This window comes from Protobothrops mucrosquamatus, unplaced genomic scaffold (genome assembly GCF_001527695.2).
Source record: "Protobothrops mucrosquamatus isolate PMUCROS unplaced genomic scaffold, P.Mucros_1.0 scaffold_152, whole genome shotgun sequence".
Taxonomy (NCBI): Eukaryota; Metazoa; Chordata; class Lepidosauria; order Squamata; family Viperidae; genus Protobothrops; species Protobothrops mucrosquamatus.
In genome coordinates, this window is record NW_015386228.1 from 4,740 (window position 1) to 27,001 (window position 22,262).

A 22,262-nucleotide genomic window follows, 5' to 3' on the forward strand; every position below is an offset into this window, starting at 1 on the left:
ATTTTGAACTTGAAAGTTATATCACTTGGAGAAAACTGACTTTCACAGGATAATTGAATTTCTGTTCATATATTGGTTGGAAAGTGCAAGATTAAATATGCTCCATTCAGTTTCAAAGATCAGCTGAATAACGTCTTCCCATTTGCACCTGAAACATCTGAAAAATTAACGCCTGATGTCAAGTAATGACATAAAATTAAATATCTTAGCAAAATTGCATTAAACCAGAATAGGTAATAGTGAAATGGAAAGCAGCAACCGGTAGAATATCTGCATATAAAGGCAGAGACCCATACTGTACTGGGTAAAGCCCTTGATCAAGGAATTCTGATCATGTCCTATTCAGCCATAAAGAACAGTGTGTGGATCTTGGTTCCAACTTTCTTGTATAGTTATATAATCATAAAGTGAGATAATTCCACCTATTCAGAAAGAAAATTTTAAATGTTCCTTGGAGGAAAGTGAAGATGTGATAGGATATTTCAAATAAAATGAAAGAATCATGGGCATAAGCAGAAACAATGTTGTTTTTCTATATTTCACTATTCTGCTTTGTTCAAAAGATTGAGTGGAAACTCAAACAGCTGCAAATTATCAGATTACATGGAAGGTCTATCTGATCTAGGCAGCAGAAATCCAGAGGACTGTGAGAAGTCCATAAAGAGAACCCATTTGGATTTTTGCAGCCTTATTCTGGTAGTCTGTATTACTTGTCTACCCAATCCAGTCTTGTCTACTCTAGCTGCATCACCATCAATTGTCTGATCCTTTTAAAATTAACATGTAATAATTTAGTCAGGGATCTTCTACATTACAGTATGTGTCAAGGGTTATTTGCTTCTGGATTGAGTTTTATCTTTTATAATGCTTTTTCATTTCCCTGAAAAAGTGTCAGTTTGTTTTTGCTTTCTTTTCCTTTATTTTTCTGACATTGGCATAAATGTTTGGGCTAGCTGGGAAAAGTTTGAAGCATGTTTGTGTGTGTGTGTGTGTGTTTTCTCTCAGAGCTTGCCTTTCAAGAGGAGGTACTGCAGCATAATTTCTGTTGTAATCAGACATTTACATTATTTGTGTGAGAGTGTTGAGGGTTAACCATAGCTAGTTTATTCATGATCTTATGCCTCATACTATCAGGTGTGGTTTGTAATGGGTGGCAATGATGTTCCAGCTTCAGGTGTTGGCTGCCCATCCAGTTTTTCTTCTTGAGTTCGGAATATAATGTGTAGTTGGTGTGTTACAAGTTATGAGAGCAGCATCCTCTTCATTACGTTGAAATATTGGGTAAGTAGCTGTTTCTCACTTGTGTGGATGCAGGTCTTTTGTCCATCCATAGTTCCATTGTATGTTTCATATATCCCCTCTCATTAGATCTACTGTTGCAGTAGCATCCCATCATTTCTAGGTTCTCTTGTCTCATCCATGTTTGGATTGTTCCAATAGCCCAGATATCATCATATCGTCCTGGTTCACCAATAGCTGATGCTAATCAGATTGTTAATCCAGGCAAGGTCTGAGCTGGCACAACACTCCATGTCACTCTCATATTTGAAATGTGAAATGTTAGGGCCCAAGGACCTCTATTGGTAAGGTAGGAACCATTTGGGATTCAAATCCAAGTCTCCCGCAGCAAAGGGAGTGCTCAAACCAGTGTGTGTGTGTGTGTGTGTGTGTGTGTAAAACAATGGAATGCTATACAAGTGTATAGTATGGAATGCTATACAAGTAAGTTAATAGCTTGGTCAGTAACTGATGAAATCATGGACTTGATCTATTCAGATTGTTGTTGTTTTCTTGTGTAGTTAGATATTGCTATGGATGTATGGGGACTGGAGGATAAAACTTACAAGGAACGGTTGCTGGAATTGGGTATATCTAGTTTAATGAAGAGATGGACGAGGGGGGACATGATAGCAGTGTTCCAATATCTCAGGGGCTGCCACAAAGAAGAGGGAGTCAAGCTATTTTCCAAAGCGCCTGAAGGCAGAACAAGAAGCAACGGATGGAAAATAACCAAAGAGAGAAGCAACCTAGAACTAAGGAGAAATTTCCTGACAGTTAGAACAATTAATCAGTGGAACAACCTGCCTCCAGAAGCGGTGAATGCTCCAACACTGGAAGTTTTTAAGAAGAGACTGGACAGCCATTTGTCCGAAATGGTATAGGGTTTCCTGCCTGAGCAGGGGGTTGGACTAGATGACCTCCAAGGTCCCTTCCAACGTCGTCGTCATCATCATCATCATCATCATCATCATCATCATCATCATCATCATCATCATCATCATCATCATCATCATCATCATTATTATTATTATTATTATTATTATTATTATTATTATTATTATTATGTCTATATTTTATTTTTCCATAAGTCTTAAAAATTGTATGAAATGATGCAAATGCACTCTGAATTTCTCTGAACCATGGAGAGGCAGCCAACAAAAGGGAACTAGGACAGAGAAATTTGAAACATCATGATAGAATGTTGAAGCTTTTTGTTTATGAAGAAAAACCAAGATGTTTTTATCTGGTATATCTTGTTCTAACCTTCCCTTCTTCTTAATGTTGATGTTGTGCTTGAGGAAGAGTTCTTATATAAATTGTGTTAACTTTCAGTTAACCTAATAAAGAATCAACAACTGTCCCTTTTTAAATGATGATTGAAAATTTAAGATTCAAGTCAGTATCAATTTACGTTTACTGTTCAATGAGCAAACCCCTTGTAATAGATCAATGTGCACAAATTAATTTATGTAACTATATTTGTCGCCCCTTCCCACAGTCCTAACAAATTCTGATTGGTAAACAACATAGTATAAAAGGAATCTCAATAGCAGTAAAACAAATTATTTTTTTTAAAGAATCTGTGGTAAGAGTCATCCCAAATCATCTAGGAAGACAATTTGGAACAGTATCATTTTCACCTGCTTGTATAATGCAAGAAGAGGTATCTATGGGGGGAAAACCTGATGTGGAGTTGTATGTCTTTGTCCCAGCCCTATGTACTTCTCCATTTAGTATAGGGGTCTTCTCAACTGATCTCTTAGACATTTTCAGACTGGATTGGCATAATCAATTTTGGCAAGATGTTGCCTGATACCAAGACTTTGAATTGGGCACAGAAGCCTGCTCATATTTATGGCAATCATTTTAAAAACAGAGTCATTCTGCACAAGTAGAGTGATCTGTCAACAGTCTGGTTGTTGTGTCTGTACCAGCTGCACGGAGAGTCCCAGCTGGAGTCAAATTAGATCTGATCCAGCTATGGCCCAAACTGGCATAGTAGGTGAAGCTCAGCTACCTGATTTCTACCTGTTATCTGAACATAGCTGAGCATCCAAGAAGACCTCCAAGTCATGAACCATGTCCTTTTGGAGGGGGGAATCCATTCCTTCCAGAGTTACTACCAATGACAAATAGCAAGTTCATGCTGATAGGATTTAATCTGAGCTTGTTTTGCTCTATCCAGATCCTTACAGCTTCCAGGCACCTGTTCAGGTCTTCTAGATTTCATGTTTAGTTCCATTTCCATTTCAATTTCCAGCTTGATATGGAAAACTCCTGCTACTTGGATCCTATCCATAACATAAAAATAAATTGGGAGAAGCTGTCTAATTATCCTGGTAGGAAAAAAAGTGGCATAATAACTCCAGTATTACAAATAAAGCATAAAAAAGAAGTGTGTCCTTGCTGAAGGATGGAAATTAGGGCACCAACTCAAACCCGACTCTTTAATTGGCATTTGCTATCTGATTAACAACTTTCATTCTGGAATCCAAATTTACAAAATGAATGAATGTCAGAGAGTGATTATTTGGAATCCCGGGATGAAAATGTCAATACAGTATTCAAATCTCAGTTCTAATTATTGGAATCAAAATGAGAAATGTTAAAAATTACAGTTCTTTTCCTTGGTCTAGTGCCCAGTGATCAGATAGCCAGAAGACTATCAACTAGCAAGAAAGGGCTGTAGGAGCAGAAAATATGCCACTGATGAGGGAAAGAAAATGGCTTAGGTATGGGTTTGTGTGGACTGCCGTTTTTGTTGTGTGGTGCAACTTTCAGTACATTTAGAAAGGTACCTTTCTTAGATTGAAATTTAGAGCACTTGAACAGAATATTTCCACTTGTCAATTTGACATTGCTAGATGTTTTGATAAGAATGTGCTTGTATGGAAGTTGATAGTTTGTATCCAACTTATTTATTCATAATTCTTGTTACAGTTTGTATAGTTCTGATATATCTATATACATATGTTCTATCCTGGAAAAGACAGCATATTATATTTGTTGTGATTTATGGTCAAAGAAATAAAATGCACTTCTATATTACACTGATGGAACAATCTGTTGTTGGTTTCTTATTTGCATTACCCTTTAACAGTTATTACTCTTTTGGTAAACAAAACCCCAAAGCAAAATTACCACCTGGGTTTTTTTTTGCCTGCTTCGTTCATTATAGGCTATAAACCACAGACAGAAATATAGTTTAATGCTTATTTTATTATTTTTTTTATAACGACCATAAATTCTGGAATACTTAAAAGAACAGACTCCATCAAGGGTAGGAAGTAAATATTTAGACCAAATGATCAACCCAGTGCCTTCTCACTGTTTTGACTGATCACTTTCAGAATTCCTTTCCAATACAGTCTGTGGTTTTGGGGACTACAGTAATGCAAAATATTTGGAAGATACACTAATTTTGATTTAGAGAATATAGTCATGTTGCTTTAAATTAGGCTTCAATCAATGAATAATGGCAAGATCTTTCTGATTGGAATAGAACTGTGGTCAAATCTGAGGTGTGAAATATGGCAAACTATTCTTCAGTATATTTTGCCATTTCTAATAAGTAATACAGTTCATTGCTCCTGGATCATGCTCATTATAGCTCTACAGCACAGATCCTTTGAAATATGTATCCAAGAAGAATTTAGGGCACCTAAATTCTTCTCAGCTTCCTGCCACTGAGATGTCTTGTCCTAATTACAGAAACCCTGTGGATACATATTGTTTGGACCATTGGCAAGAATGATCTGCTTTTTTCCAGCACTGGGTGAGGAGGGAGAAGCAAGAGAAAACTTGGTTAAAAAAATGTGGAAAGTGGGGCTTATACTCATGCTGAAGTCTAGATTTCACCTACTGTATAGACCTGCAGCCTTGTACATATTGCTTTCTCCTAGCCATTGTGTGTCCATTCATAAAACCATTAAAAATCCTTCAGACATTAAGTTAAGTTGGGGGAATGAGAATGAACAAGCAGCATTGGTGCATCAAAGTAAGAGAGGAACAGCGTAGTTGGAAATCCAGCTGATCTATAAAAATAAGGAGGTTCACCCTTATGGTAGCTTCTCTTATGGTAGCTTTGCAGATCTTGATTTTTCTGAGTTTGTCTCCCTATTTTTATCCTTTCCAGAATCTTAGAAGAAATTATGTAAAGAGATTCAGGCCTCTGTCCATCAGCAAACTTAACAGAAGGGGACAAGATTTCATGTGCGGAAAGACCTTGGCAAAAGAAATATGAGATTTAAAAAAAAATCCAATTCCGACTGTGGAGAGAGAAATCCTTGAAAATTTCTCTGAGGCTTCAAGACACAATTGGGCAAGCAGCTTGGAGCAGTAGCAATGGCTCTGTAGGAAGACAGCACACCCCACCCCCGAGAAAGAAATATTTTGGGGAATATTAAAAAGGCAGAATATTATATTTCCCAAAGGATCTTAAAGGCAGAAAAGCAGGCCCAGTTTTTCTTAATAGCCTCAGGCAGAGGCCAGTTCTGTAGAAATGCAGATTTGATAATCCTATTCAGATAGGATTAGAATCAGCAACCCCTCACCCAAAAATCCAACACAGGACATAGCCATCAGCCACAGCCCCAGAGAAGCAGGACATGACCTTTAGGACATAATAGTTACCACCTTTAAAGCGCTCCATGGCATAGGACCTGGATACCTCCGAGACCGCCTTCTGCCACAGATTCCCTCCCACAGACCGGTACGCTCCCACAGAGCGGGCCTCCTCAGGGTGCCGTCGGCCAAGCAATGTCGGCTGGCGACCCCCAGGGGGAGGGCCTTCTCTGTGGGTGCCCCCACCCTCTGGAACGAGCTNTGTAGTCACATAAGTCAGATTCATAAAGTAGAAAGGCAGTTCTAAACAAATTAGGATATCTACAATCAGGACTTTGAATGCAACTTGAAGCAAGCTAGAAGCCAGTGGAGATAAAACCAAACAGGAATGAAGTTCTCTCAACGATCAGATTAGAGCAAATGATTATTTTTCTGTAACTTTTGTACAGTGGTGGAAGATTTTCTTTAGAACCTCTGGATAGCAAAAGACTATAGCAAAGCAATCTTATATACAGGGTTCTAGTATTGGAGACTCCACAATTTCCAGAGCTCAAGTAGTGGCAAGCCATTTGGGCAAGGATAAGGGAGAAGCGATTTTGCTTCTGTAATTTTTTAAACAAAGCCTTCACAACCTGAGAGACATTTTTCAAATCAACTTTTAGGCTGGTTCAAATTTGCTCCCCCACTGAGGCCACTATTCCCGTTGAGGAGAATTTTACATGACAGATCTAGAGGGTTTTTCAGGATCTAGCCCTGTTATGCCAATGATCCACCTCCATTTAATCTCTTTCAATATCAACATACTAAGGTCAGAGGGAGGAAAGCTACAAATCTTTTCAAGGGGGCAGAGAATGTTGAATTAGAGACCGTTGTCTCAAAGGAGAACTCTTAATTAGGAGGAGAGTTCCTTTTTGAAAATGTTATGTTTTCAATCTTTGCATGATTTTTAGAACTGCATAATTATTTTCATTTTATTTGGAATGGTATGGATGCACCTACTGAACTCAGTTATCTGGATCAAATGGGAAAGAAGTGGTCATGTTTTCTAGAGGTTGTTTTTTGGCACTGAAATGCTTCCCAAATGAAACAACAAATGCAACATCACTATGAAACATATCTTGGCTTCCATTGCATGCCTTAAATTCCATGCATAAAAAGTTAGTTACTGTATGTGTGCATTAAATACACAGATTAATGTTGTTTAATCATTCCATCTAAAGACAATCCCTTGGTCTCAACATCTTTTCATAATTTAGCTGGATACATAATTTAATAAAACACTTTCACTGGGGTTCATGGAGACTTGCAGATTTCTCTGCTGTCTTAAGGCTTTGGTTCTTATCTTAAGAAATGGAATGGTCCTTACATTTCTCACTTTCTGCAGTTGATTAATGTCTTGAGCTTCAATAATAATCCTGACATTTCAGTTCTAGGTTGGCTCCATCTTGACACTGACATTGATAACAAAGCTGGTTTATTGATAGGTTGGATTATTATACTCTCCAGAATGTCAAAAGCAGGTGACAGTAGCTCTATATTAGCAAAATGCACTCTCTATTATCTGCCATTTATTCTATTACTGAACGTCACTGCTATAAAACTAATCAGGGTCTGATTAATACCAGATCAGCCTGCAGCAAGGGTATAAATAATCTTCACGTTCAATTATTATGTCTCTCAACCTCCTCAGAGCCCCCACAGGCCTGAGCTTACATGGCTGCAAGCCACTAGATATATTTTTTTTAGCTGTTTGAGCTTGTTTGGTTCAACCTCTGCTCCTTAAACATCATGCTCAACCATATTTATGAAATGCAAGAGACCAACAATTCTGCATGATTGCCAGCCTATGCCTCATTGCACCCACATGCTATTAACAAGAGAAAGGTCAGAGGTTGCTAATGAAATATTTAATTCAAGGAAGCTAGCTCTAGTCTATTTATATCTCATTCGGTCTTCTGCTCCATGACAGCCGCAGGATAGTTTACAGTAATCACCATGGTGGAAATATGTGAGAAATAGTGACTATGTGCCATTATAGGACTGGGGTATGAGCAAAATGCATGCTAAAGGCCTCAACTGAAGAAAGGCAATTCAATAGGCTTCTGTTTAAAAATGCAAGTAATTCCTCGGTTTAAAAATTGCACCCATGTTTTAGGGACAAGGAAGAATTCTGTTTTATTTTAAATCAACCAGTCAAATTTATAGTCTTCAAACTACGATGAGGATTGCAATACAGATTTCGCAATGCAGTCATTGGCTGCACAATTTGTGTACAGAAAGGGAAATGAGTATTTGAAAATGTCTACATTAGGAAAGTTGTGACCTGAGATGTAGAAAAATGAGTAGAAAAATTAATGTGTGGGGTTTTTTATATGCAGCTTTTTAAATAATTTACAGAATGGAGCTACTATTAAAAGGAACAAGTTCTTGAAAATCTGAAATGGCTCTTCAACCAGGCTTATTCTGAGTCATTTATGTATTTCGTTGCACTAAGAAATTTCCTTTCCTATCAGTGTAGTCATTGGGGCGCTGTGTGTGTTTGTGTGCGTGTGGGTATACATTTTTCTCTCACAGATATATTCCAAGAAACTATTGTTTTTTTAAACAATAACAACACAGTTTTCATTTTAGAAATGAAAATAAGGGTTACTTCAGATGAAAAGTTAATTTTGAGAATGTAATTAACATGTGTTTTTTTAAAAGTAAAGAGTCAGAGTATTAGTAATGAGGGAAGAAAGATTTATTATTTCTCTTTCTGCTTGTTGTGATCCAGGTAAAAACTACTTTTTTCCTAAATTTGTTCTTTATGTAATTCAAAAGAAACTTTATTGGCACATCTGCTGCGGCCATAAATCTCTAGGTTTTCAACCATGGATATGGGGAGGGGAGGCAATATAAGGGGAACAAACGATGACATATGGAAGGAGATATCATCATACAAATACTGTAACTCAGAGTTCCCCAACCTTTCAGGTTGGTGGCCCGAAGCAGGGAGGGAAGGGGGGAAAGGGATGGTTTTGGGGTGTGTGTGAATGAATGTGTGTGTATGCATGAACACCCACTGCTTTCATGAGTAAGGCTGTGAACACTCACACTAGTGGGGCCGCAAACACTTGCAACAACGCTCTCACAAGTTGGGCCATGAATGTCCACAATGCTTGCGGTAATGTTCACACGAGTGGGGCTGTGAGCATGTGCGCACACGTGCACGCACCAACCAGCCCCTTACGCAGCCCAGTGGTCAATAGGCTGTGGCCCAGTAGTGGGCCACAGCCCACAGTTTGGGGACCCTTGCTCTAACTCACATCCGTGTCAGATAAAGACGCAATATATAATTATAGTATGTATGTGATGACACGAGTCCCTATCCTGCCACAAATAGGGCTTATGTTGGAAATCACTATTTTGAGCTCCTTAAGCAAAGATGCAGTGGAAATCTAACAAATAAAGCAATAAAGCTACAGAAATATAATGCAAAATGTACAAGCAGTCTTTTCTTCAAGCTAAAAGTAAAGTAGCCAGCACCTATAATGATCTGACCAAAGAACATGAAGGTGCTGCACTAAGAAGCTTTAAATGCATATGTTTCCATGGTTTCACACTTAAAAGTTTATTTAATGAACTTTTGTGAACAGGTGAAGCAGAGCATATAAGGATTCTACTTTTGAGAGTCATTTCCTCTCCTTGACTTTCTATGTAGCCTTTCTATAAATCATTGCCAATCAGGCTTCATGGCAAACTGGATGTCCTGAAAGAACAGGGATGACATGGCGACGAAGGTAAGTGGCCAAAGGGTGAATTCTGGCCAACAAAGTCTCTCCAGAAAAAAAAGAGAGATCATGAGATTGCCCATGTGTACTCCAAACAACGGTTTCTTGTGAATAGACTGCAGGAACTAAGATTTTTGTGGTTGGGACAAGCAGCTGGGAATCAATAGAGTCCAACCAAAGTCACAGCCCATAATGTGGCCTACGTGGACATAAAGTTAGCTGGGCCTCATTTTTAGAAACTACTTCTTAACTCCTTTTCAGCAATGAGGCTTGTTTGCACATGTGCGGAATGAGATCCTAGCATGCTCACTGCAGTACTAACATGGAGAGTGTCCTTTTGTGTGGGTGTGCATGGCTATGATCCTTTTATTGCTGTTATGTTTTTCTATATACTGAAAAACAAACAAAAACAAACTCCAATTTACAACAATACCTCTATTATGGTAAAATTAGCCAGGTGTGCTAATTTTTCAGGAGTTTTATCATTTTTTAAATTGCGCACAGACACATTGGCGCATCCAGAAGTGGAAGCTACCACCTGTGGTCCAGGTCCCTTCCCCCCCTTCTCAGCAATCTGTCATCTCATGAGCATCTTTTCTCTTGGATGCTGTGTAGTGGAGTTTTCCCTGTGGGCAAACTACACTGAGTAAAATGTCCCACTTGGTTCTCTTTTATGCAAGAAACAATATGCTCTATAGGTGAAGCAATTGGTAGTTTAGTACTTTATCCCAAGACGCCGCTAGGCTTTTTATGTCATGTAAAGTGCAGATTGAGGTCTACAGAGTCACTGACGGTGAAACAGAATTATCTGCAACGTCTTACTTCCAAAAAGCACCCGTGGTGAGTGAGTCTTGCGAAGTAATTGTGCTTGTCACATATCAGCTTTATGATTATCGTGACATGTCAGCTGCAATCACTTGATTTCTCTTTGCTGATACAGTGACCTTGATATTTGCAGAACAAAGACTTGCCATAGATTTGCCCTGGATAAATTTTCTTTAGAGCTTAAATCTAAGAAGAGGAAGGTTAAATATAACTTCCTCTCGAAATCCTCATTGTAAAAGGAACAATATTTGCAAATTAAACTTGACCACGCTAAAGTGATTTTATTTTATTATTTATTCATTCATAATTATTTGAATACTGCTTTTAGCAGGCAGATCTATGGGTTACTTGGTTGAACTCAGGAACATAGAAGCAGCCGGGGCTCTCAATGGGATTGTGCCCAAATGACGTCTCCTAGAGCAGCTGCCCTGGAGTGTATGGGTGGGTGTTGTTACTTTAGTAAGGACCTCTGGGAGATGACGTGCCAAAGGAGATGGTTGGAGCAACAATGGCAGAAAATGAGGAATGGCTGCAAGTCCACATTTGAGCCTACAGTGTGCCCATAAGAGCAGCAAAGCTGTTATTACTTCTTCTTACTTATTGTCTTTATGGAAAGCAGACCAGTAGCAATATTTAGAGTTATACATTCTCTCTTCAGTTTTGACCAGAAAATCCCTTTACGGGCCTTTGTGAGCAGTTTGGCAAGCATTTTGAGGAATGCTCCCACATGCTCACTGAGCTGTGTGCTAGAAAGGCAGAATCTCATGAGATCCCACCTTGTCAGAAGGTCTAGGATTCTTTTGAGTTTTTGACACTCTTTCCATTCTGCTTCTTCAAAGTCCAGCTTTCATTTCCACAGAAAGTCACAGGGAATATCAGGGCTTGCACTATTTGATCTTTGTAGGTATAGATGCCTCATGGCATCTGAATATCTTTTCCAAGGCCCCACATGGCTCTTCCACAGTGTATTCTGTGGCATATTTCTTGACAAGAGTGTCCCTTTACCATTGATGGTTGATCCTAAAAGGTAGACGTTACCCACCATTTTGATATCTTCAAATATTACTGCAAATTCTAAGGCTGATTGTTCTCCCTGTTGTCATTATTTTGGCTTCTTTTATATTTCATTTTTGTCCCATGTTTTCACTCTGCTCCTTGACTTTTATTAATAGACCCTGCAGATCTTTTGCATCTTTTGACTATTAGTGCAGTGTCCTCAGTATAGCACAGGTTATTGATGTTTCTTTCTCCAGTGTTAAAATCATGGTCATCTAATTCCAACCCAGCTTCCCTTAATATATATTCAGCACATAGGTTGAATAAATGATTGGGGGAAATACAATTTGTCTCATTCTTTTACCAAAACCAGAGGCAGTCTGTTTCACGTTTTGTCTGTATTGTGGCTTCCTGATCCATATATAGGTTTCTCATAAGGACAATGAGATATACTGGGATGTTCATTTTTCTAAACACATTCCATTTGATATAATCAACACAATTGATTGCATTTCTGTAATCAATGACATACATACTGACTTCTTTTGGATATTCTTTGGCTTTCTCAATTACCCAGCATGCATCAGCAATAATGTCTTATGTTCCTCAGCCTTTTCTAAAGCCAGTTTTAAAAAACATCTAGGGCTCTTATAAGCGCTGGGTGATCTAATCATTATTATTAAGCAAAAATGGTACCCCTGCCTTAAAAACCAATATCTTGATCTTAGATAACTATGGGTCAGTCTCCAACCTATCATTTCTTGGTAAGGTCATTGAGAAGGTTGTTGGGTTTAGGCTCCAGAGGCCCTAGATTAGATGAATGATCTGAAGCCCTTCCAGTTGGTTTCAGGCATTGTCATGATATGGGGACTATGCTGAACACTGTTAAGGATGACTTATGATGGGATGTGGATAGGCGTGGTACAATCTCTTGATTCTGTTAGATTTTTCAGTAACATTCAGTAGTATCAATCATGACATTATTCTGGGCTGTCTGCAAGAGTTGGGGTTTGGGATTTTTAATTTTTTGATAGTGGTTTTATTCCAGTTTACTACTATGGGACTAGGTTTCCCCCCCACTTTCTTTAATAATCTAGAGGAAGGCACTAGGGGAATTTATCCACCTAGGATTAGGTACTGTCAATATATTGAGGATATCTAGCTTATATTTCTATCCCAAGCCAAGCAGGAGATGCAATGGAATGCCTGGAGGAGTAAGATAATGGGCTGAGTTAGATTCAATTATAAAACAGATTATAGTTGCATCCCAATAAGATGAAGTTACTTTTAGCACAGAAATACTCTGACTCTAGGGATGATCTTGCCTGTTGTCTAATACATAGATAGAAATAGACATACACACACACACACACACACACACACACACACTCACACAGTTAACAGGATGGCACTTCCTTGAACAAGCTTGTGTGCAGCTGGAGATTTCTCCTGGAGTCATACTTCTGCTATGACAGTGGAAGCCCTAGTTAAAATGGGATGTTTGGCCAACTTCAATGGGTCTTCACCTTTCCTGGATGAAGAGGCGCTAACTTATGCTCATGCCATTTCCTTTACACTACTGCAGCTCATTTTATGTATAGTTACCCTTGAAATTATGTATAGTTACCCTTGAAACTTCCTGAAAGTTAGAACAATTAACCAATGGAACAACCTGGCTCCAGAAGCGGTGAATGCTCCAACACTGGAAGTTTTTAAGAAGAGACTGGACAGCCATTTGTCTGAAATGATGTAGGGTTCCTGCCTGAGCAGGGGGTTGGACTCGATGACCTCCAAGGTCCCTTCCAACTTTATTATTATTATTATTATTATTATTATTATTATTATTATTATTATTATTATTATTATTATTATTATTATTATTATTATTATTATTATTATTATTATTATTATTATTATTATTATTATATTAACTTGCGAGCTGCATCTGGCACAGCTGGTTGGCTGCTGTCCAATTCTAAACGACTGAGCAAAATAATACTGACTTGGGAGAGCGGCATTGGTTGTCAGTGGGCTTGGAGTCCCAATTGAAAATACCAGTGGTTAACAATAAAAACCCTATTTGGCTTGGATCCTTCTTGTCTGCCTGCTAGTGGGGAGAGAATACTCTGGGGTGCCTACCCCCAGATTAGGGGAGGTTGGGGCTCAGAAAACTATTTCAGAAGCAGATCTTTTTCTTTCAAACAACATGGCACCTGACATTTGGTGGACTCCACCCATATGTCCTGTAGAAAAATAGTGGATAGTCCCCTTCTGGGGGGCATTTTGTCAGAAAGACCTGACCTAATGATAACAAGAACTTTTTTAAAAAAACATGCTTTATTTCTCATAGTTTGTTTTATAGATGCTTTTATGGATGCTCTTAGTTGTATATATTAAACGTTGCCTAGAATCAAACAAGTAAGCAGCATCCAAATGCTGGTGAGCAAGTAAATAAGTAAAAATAAATTCTAAACAGTTTACAACAAATATAAAAAGTATTACAAGATGAAAACAACAGTTCATGAAAGTATTACAGGAATTAATGGCTGGGAAAGAATAATATAAAAGCTGCCTCACTTTGCTTCTTTGGGGAACGTTTAGCAGAAAAACTGCTCAGAAATCTAAATCTATAGTTTATAATTATAATAACAAGAATAAAGGTGCTTGTTAGGAAATGCTCTCTAGAACTAAGTGGGGCTGGCTTCTAAGTCTGTTGGAGATTGGACACTTGGTAAAGCTGACTCTTCATCTGAATATGTACCATGTTCCATAAATGTCTTGAGTATTCGTTTTCCTGACATCAGTTGGACTGTGACAGCACCTACGGGACTTCTATTTTATCAGGCTGAATAATTCAAATAGAGAAACAGCAATTTGCCCTGCAAAACAAGTAACTTCCCTGTTCTCAGGAGATAGCATTGGGATCTCAAGGCAATATCATTTGAGTTGATCTCAACCAAAGCAAAATAAAGGGTGGGTGGTGGGTGGAAGGCATAAATATATAAAATCAGATTATTTTACTCTGATCTTTTGAAATATTTACCTAATATTTTCTTGGTATTTTTTTTTCTTCTTCAAAGGGAAGTATGAAACCAGCTGTTTTACATTACACAATCTGCATCTTTTGTGCCTGTAGAACATTCTGTAAATAAAATTCCCAAAGAAGTGATTAAAGGATTCCTCCTTCACAGAGAGGAAATCCATTCCATGTTAACTTTTATCTTAATCATCCAATAACTTTAGTAAGTAGTAGGAAACTTCATATTCTTCCCACCTTTCAATGCTTTCTCGAAGGCCTTTGCCAGAGAGAGATCAAGACAGTTAACCTGATTAAGTTGTAGTTACAAGGAACAATCTGACAACTGGTGGGCTTGTTTTGGTTAAATGATGTGCTGAAATAGGGGATAATTACTGGGATCTTAACAACCTTAGTTGTAGCTCCAGGAGTTTTGTCATCCCAGTATTATTTATCAGCAATGGAGCTGCTCTCCTGCTGGAGCTGTTGGTTATTGTGGAACTGTTGTGACAGCTCAGACAGGGAGGTTGCTTGGAGACATGGCTGATGCACACTGAGGTAGGCTGGTAGTATTAGGCAGCTTAGGTACAGCTCCTGGATCTGGGCTACACCCGGAAAACTATTAGATAGAAGCAGAGAGTTTGGAACCTCCGTGTTGCATCTAATGGCTGTCCAGAATTTCGGTGCTGATCTGGCAGCCTAACTTAAGATGGCTAAACTGCATCTATTAGTTCAGTTGTTATTCAAGATAAAGAACAAATTATGGCAAGAGATCACATTGTGTTTTATCTGAGGGCTTTATCTGACCAGCTCAGTTTTGCCCTTACTTGGCAAAACTTGTTCTATAATTAGATATAAACAATGGCCCCACTGAATAGAATTACCACATTGCAGCTATTAACTTAGACAACCATTGGAGGTCAACAAAAAGGGTTTTTTTCCTGCCATCTAATGATGATTGTGGATTTTTCAACTTACATCTGGTAATCCTAATATTGAATGTACAATCTCTGCCAACAGTTTGAATTCAGAATCCATTGTGAATCTGGTTTCGCTTCTGATATGGATTTCTAAGACTTAAAATAAAATGTGCCCACCACCTTTCTAGAGATGAGTGCATTTGAGAATACTTAAGAATCAGTGATCTGGAGAACCTAGAACTTAGTTCCATCAGGGTCAAGGATCTCTTCTTCCTCCTCCACCTCAAAAAAAACCCCTAACCTTAACCCCTTAGTAATTGCTGGTGTGATACCCACCTGGGATTAAAATAAGTTCTTGGTATTCCTTTGACACTTTTGTTACAGGTTGATTACGCTGAGAAGCATTTGACAGGAACCAGGGAACTGCCTGGTGGCAGGTTGTTTACATTTTTAATTCATGCACAAAACATAAGGAAATATATAAACTGTGAGCACTGCGAGGAAGGGTTGTGAAACAGGGCAGGTGTTTGCCATGGAGAGGGTACATAAATAAGCAACACAACAAATGTGTAAGTGTGAATCCTCAGAAGGCAGATGCTCCACTCTTGTTTCTACAGAGACCTCTCCAGGAATCCTTAAACATTGCCAATATTCTGGACATATTTTGGAGAGCAGTAGACACACGTTAAATGGAAATCTATCAGTAAATCAATGTTCTAATGCCATACTGAATCTACCTTGATCTCGGAATAAGATAATGCAGACACATAGTGGAACAGAGAACTGTCCCAGGTGACTTTTGCCAAACTGTATAGCCAAGGCTTCACTATGTGAATATTTTCAGTGAAAAAACAGCACTTTTGGAGAGGAACTGTCCTTTCCCAATGATATTTTTTTCACTTAAAAAACCAAATCAGAACAAAATACTGACTTTGTTCAGATTTGATTACATATCATTGCAAAATTAATTCAGAAGATTAACAATGCTTCCTTGCCTCAATCAAAACATGTGAATGCCACCATTCTTGACCTCATCATAAAAAAAAACTCCGAAAAAGGAGCAATTTTTCATTGGAAAAAATACCTGCAAAAAGTGTTTTTTCTGCTATGGACTCAGCCCATAAACAATACAGAGGCTGAGAATGGGTAAATTCAGTCCAAAGTCCCAACTAGTCTTCTAGTATTTTTGATCCTAAATCTGGTTTAGTATTCCTAACTATTTCTCCAGTTGTTCACTCCGTGCCTGGGCACAGCACCATGAATAAAAACAGGAGAAAGAGGCAGGGGGAAAAGCACATGCAGCAAGAGTATTGATGAACTATACATCGGAAGAATTCAGTCTTTTTTCCCACTTCAGGAATCCCCATAAGCAAATCAGTTAAAATTATTCATTCCTGAGAAATATTTAGATTTTTTTAACCCCTACTGTTTCTCTGGTTGAGAATGACAAATAGAATTTCTTTTCTGCTAAAGGTTGCATGGCAATTTCAACCTAGCCCAGAAGGTTTCAAGACACCTTGAAGACACTGAATTCCTGGGTTTGAGGCTTAGTGGATAAAATTATTCTTGAGCCCTTGATGAAGTTCCTTCCTTGAACTTCATTACTTGAAATGATTTGAAGATGCAACAAATTATGACTTAAACTCAGTTATAGAACTGAAAGCTGGTGATTAGTTTCCTGCAGGTATCTATTTTTTTTTGTCCATACAGTAATCATTATTTTGTAGTGTGAACTACAGTTTCAAAATATGATTGATCTCCAACACAAAAATTGGGCTTTGCTGAAGGGGGAAACCTGTTGCTGGTTAAAATTTGTCCAAATACCTCTTGGAAAATGTTGTCCTTGGCTTCAGGTTTGTGATTGCGGTTCCGGCGGACGTGCGGAGCGATCGATCTCTCTGCTGTCTGTTTTTTCCCCGCCAGGGGACCCTGAAGAGGGTCAGAAGTCACCCTGGAGGGGGATGAGTGTGAAGAGGACCCCCAAGTGATCGTGGAAGGGTGCCAGCCCTCCCATTTGATCCGGGGCAGCTCTTTGAACTGACAAGGAAAAAATCAGCCATGAACATGGCCAATCACTAATGCCGCTACCAGCCGAGGCCAAAATTACTAACAAGCACTTTGAAAGCACCGTGGAGGAATTGGGTGAGATCTTATCTTCTTTGTACCCCAAATATTTTCCTGCAAAAAGCTTCTTGAAATTTCTTCCCCCTGTGAGGAGAGAGGGAAGGGAACGTCTTTCTCCCACCCTCTAAAATGGCGGCGTCTGACTACCTAGGAGAAATAAAGCCTTGAAAAGAACAACTAAATAATTGGATTTGCATCTTCTTGATATTTGGGGACCCAAAAAGTTCCTACTCTCACGGGGACCTGTTAACTTATCTACTTATAAAAAAGATGAAAAAGAACTTAAATTGGATAAAAATGTAGCCCGTCTTGAAAAAAACTTTAAATGCTATCGGGGACATCTTATGATGAAGCTTGGTACAGCAAGTGAATATTCTTGTTAAAGAGACCTGCTCACTGTCAAAGCAAGAATATACAGTATATTCCTTCTGTCTTAGTATTAGATCTGTCCTTGGTGTTATCTAAAAGAGATAAAAGGCTGAGAGAACAGCTGGGTGATGAAATTGGTTTTTAGGAACTGTGGACGTGAACACTTACTGACTTTTGTTTAAAAAATAGTCTCCACTGAAGGACCATCTATAACCATATCAGACATGGAGGAGGATCAGCAACAAATTTCGGCTAGTTATAAACTTATACTTGAAAAAATTCTTGAAGCTACTGAGATAATTAAATCTAGACTGAAAGACAAAGGCACCAGCTTAAACCTACAAAGCGAAACCCTGATTGCAACCAAAGAACTTACAATTCAAAAAACAACAGAAGCAAAAGAAAGTAATACCAAGATGGAGGGTGCTAAAGATCAACAAGTACAGCTTACTGAAAACCTAGACAACCAAACAATAATCATAAAATTGGACATAACCATCTACTTAAACCAGAAAAAACCTGAGGAAGAAGACCAGATTGAATCGAAGATAAATATATTAGAGCAAATATGGGGATCTGAGCCACCAGGGCGACAACTTAACGACCATAAATGGGCCAGTTCCTCTGGAAAATTGATAACTAGATGGTCTCCTTTGATTCAAGTAACATGCACAAGAATGAAGGGAGATCTATCTGATGATTTAGAGGCATTGGTATGGAAGCCTGGTTGGCATAAAAAGAAAGCTAGAGTTAGATTTAAAAAATGGGGTCTTTTGATTTATTAGAGAGGATCCTAAAGTCTCAACTAATGGGCTAAAGGAAGATTTTAAGATGAAGGGAAATATGATTATTAGATTTAACTATTGTTGGAAAATGATAAAAAAAATAAGGGATTAATTGGTCTAATATTGAGGATTTAGATTTATAAGGGAAATAAAAATTAACTGTTAGGAAATAGCTTTGAATTATTGTTTAGCCCAGAGAATACAGATGATGGATTTGAGACAATAAAAGATACTCCATTCCTAAGTGGTGATGTACTAGGATGAGAAATAGAAAATGTTTATGAAATAAAATAAGAATATATTTATGTAAGTAATATGTGTAGTTAAGATACTATAACTTTTATGTAGTGAAATAAAGGAAATTTGGGTTACCTGAAATTTAAATACTATGGATATTAAAGGTTAAATTGGAATATTGTAATTAAAAATTAGGTAAAATTTAAAAGCAGGACATGGATATGTATAAGCAAAAAATATATTGATAAATGTTTCAACTGAGCTTGTTATAATTAGAAATTTACTAGCTCAAATATGATATAGCAAATGTTAAGGGAAAAAGAGAAGGAATTTTTGATGATGTAACCTGAGATATGTACTAAAGATTTTGTTATTGTACTATTGACTACCCAATCACCAGGCTGCTTTCCAAATATTCAAATGTAAAACTGGAAAACCAATAAAAACTTGTTATAAAAAAGAAAAGAAAAAGTTGTCCTTGATCTGGGATGTATAATATGATTGGGCAAATACTGGCTATTGACTTTGATATCTTTGATGGAAAGAACTGGAGTTTTCCACCAGTCTTGCTATTAGATCCAGAAAGATTTCCCAGTATACTGCCAATCATACAAAGAAGACTGAACTTCCACGATAGCCCTACTTCACGCTTCTGTTAATACAAAATGTGCTTTGAAGGCCTTGGTTCTCTCTTCTTGTTTACTGGTCTATCCTTCAGAAAGTTGGGGTAGACATGCCATTCTCTTGAAATCCCAGTAGAGCAATGAATCCCTAATACAATCTCACTAAAGGAACTAAAGTACAAATGGACGTAATCATACCTACGCACATCTGAGCACTATTTTTAAAGCATTGTAAATTTCTTCATTTTTTTAAAAATACTTTCTAGGCTGAAAACTCCCCAGCAGTTCTATATCAGCATTCACCTAGATCAGAGGTAGGCAACCTCGGCTCTTTTATGACTCATGGACTTCAACTCCCAGAATTCCTGAGTCATAAAAGAGCCGAGGTTGCCTCCCCCAGACCTAGATCTTGTGGTAGGAGAGCATTAAAGCCTCACTTTTTTTCCCTTCCTAGTACTTCTGCAATTGCTATCCTTCTGGTGTTTGTTTAAAAGAGAACCTCCCTCATGTTTTCCTTGCTTCCTTGCTTTGTTTAAATAATTAAGATGGCAAATGACTTTCTTCCCACAAAGCATCCAGCTGGCCAAATTGCTTTTGTGGATTCCTGAGGTGCAGCTGTGGGATCATGGCCAGAAAGTGCTGAAAATATTAGAAATGAGCCCCAATGAAACGGCTGTAGGATCTCCTTGACTATATTTACTCAAAATATATCCTCTTCAGTCTTCTGCAGCTTGATGGATTGGTATTGGATAATTGTAGCCAATATGTGACTATTTTCCAGCCAACACATGATTATTCTGGCCACTAAATGCAGCTTTTGGGCCCTGGAGGTCGGTGGGGAGAACACAATTAAATCAGTAATTGATAGTATCTGTCACTGGCTGCCCCTCTCCCTCATCTATTGCTCTTCCAGCAAATGAATGTCTGGGCTGTCACTTTGCTGCCTGGCTCTTTGTAGCTTCCAAAACTTTCCAGGACCCTACAGGTGGTTTGTTCCGAAAGAAGGAGAGAGGTTTTGCAAAAAGCAGGGACAAAGAACTTTCTCTCAAAATATGGCACCAGTGAGACCTTCCATTACACACTCCATGGTTTGCTGACCTGGATCCATTCTATGGGCCATTTTCTGTCCAATCAGTTACAAGAAAGAGGAACCCTCTGAATAAACAGTGGAGCTTCTCCAATGAACACTCAGCCTGCTGTATCTACCATCCGCCATGAATATCCAAGGGCTGCCCGGCAGCAAAACTGTTCCTAGAATAGCCCAAGTCCCAAATAAATGAGATCCAATGCATTTAGTTTGAGCAACTTCCATCTGTTCCTGCCAGATAATGGTTCTATAGGGCTACTTCTGGAAGGGCTCCTTTGACTTCCATTTTATGAATGGATATTTCTGCAGGCAGATAGGACAAAAGCAATCCAATAAGGGTACATGAACAGCTTTAGCCAATTGTATCTCTTCTGCCATTCGGAACTGGCTTTCATTCAGGAGGTTCTGGAGAACTTAAATTGCATTTGTAATTATTTTGTGAGTTATGTTTTATATTTAGCACAGGGGGAACACAAAATGTTAAGATGGCAACCAGAAACACACAATCAAAGCCCCATCCCTTTTCACAGTACATCACAACATGCAACGTATATAAAAAGGGAGCAAGGCTTCAATCACACAGTGTAGCGATTACCTTGCCTATTTAACCTCCCTTTGGCACACAGTCTTGGTTCTTTAACGTTTAAACTGCTTAGATTCATGAAAAGTTGGGCAGTCTATAAATAAAAGGGAAATAAATGAATATGTTTAACAAGATGCACAAATTATAAATACATTTTGTTTAATGAAATAGGTAGTCCTCAACTTACAAAAGTTCACTTAGTGACTGTTTGAAGTTACAACGGGATTGAAAAAAGTGAGTTAAGACCATTTTTCACACTTGTGACAGTTGCAGCATGCCCATAGTCACATGATCAAATCCAGATGCTTGGCAACTGATTCATATCAATGACGATTGCAGTGTCCCGGGGAGATGTGACCATCTTTTGCGATCGTCTGACGAGCAAAGTCAATGGGGAAGCCAGATTCACTTAACAACTTAACAACTGCAGGGATTCACTTAACAACAGTAACAAGAAAGGTCATAAAATATGGCAAAACTCAGTTAACAACTGTCTCACTTAACAACAGAAACGTTGGGCTCAAATGTGGCCGTAAGTTGAGGACTATCTGTATAAGCCAGGGGTAGGCAATCTTGGCTCTTTTATGACTCGTGGACTTCAACTCCCAGAATTCCTGAGCCAGCCATGCTCCATTCTGGGAGTTGAAGTCCACGAGTCATAAAAGAGCCAAGGTTGCCTACCCCTGGTATAAGCCAATGGTCAGAAAGCTGTGAAGTGGAGATAAAGGGATGATTGCGCTTTTCCAGAAATGGTTATAAAATTGCACAGGAAAACACTGCTTTCTCATTCTAGTTTATCAGTTTTGTTTTAAAAGGCTGCATTTCTACTGTCTCCATTTCTTGGAATGAGCCTCATTGAATTCCCCTCTAAATAGACATGTACGGGATTGCGTTATGCCAACAGCAATTTATCCAAATGTTCTGTAGGGGAAAAACAGATGGCTTTGTACAGGCCAGGAAAAAAAGGTGTAGGGGTAGAAGAACCTGCTGCTGTGTTAATGATGAGTTTGTAATTGGATCCTCTCTAAGGGGGCTGCATAATTACCTTGGAATTACTTAGGAGATCCGTATCTGAATAAGCGT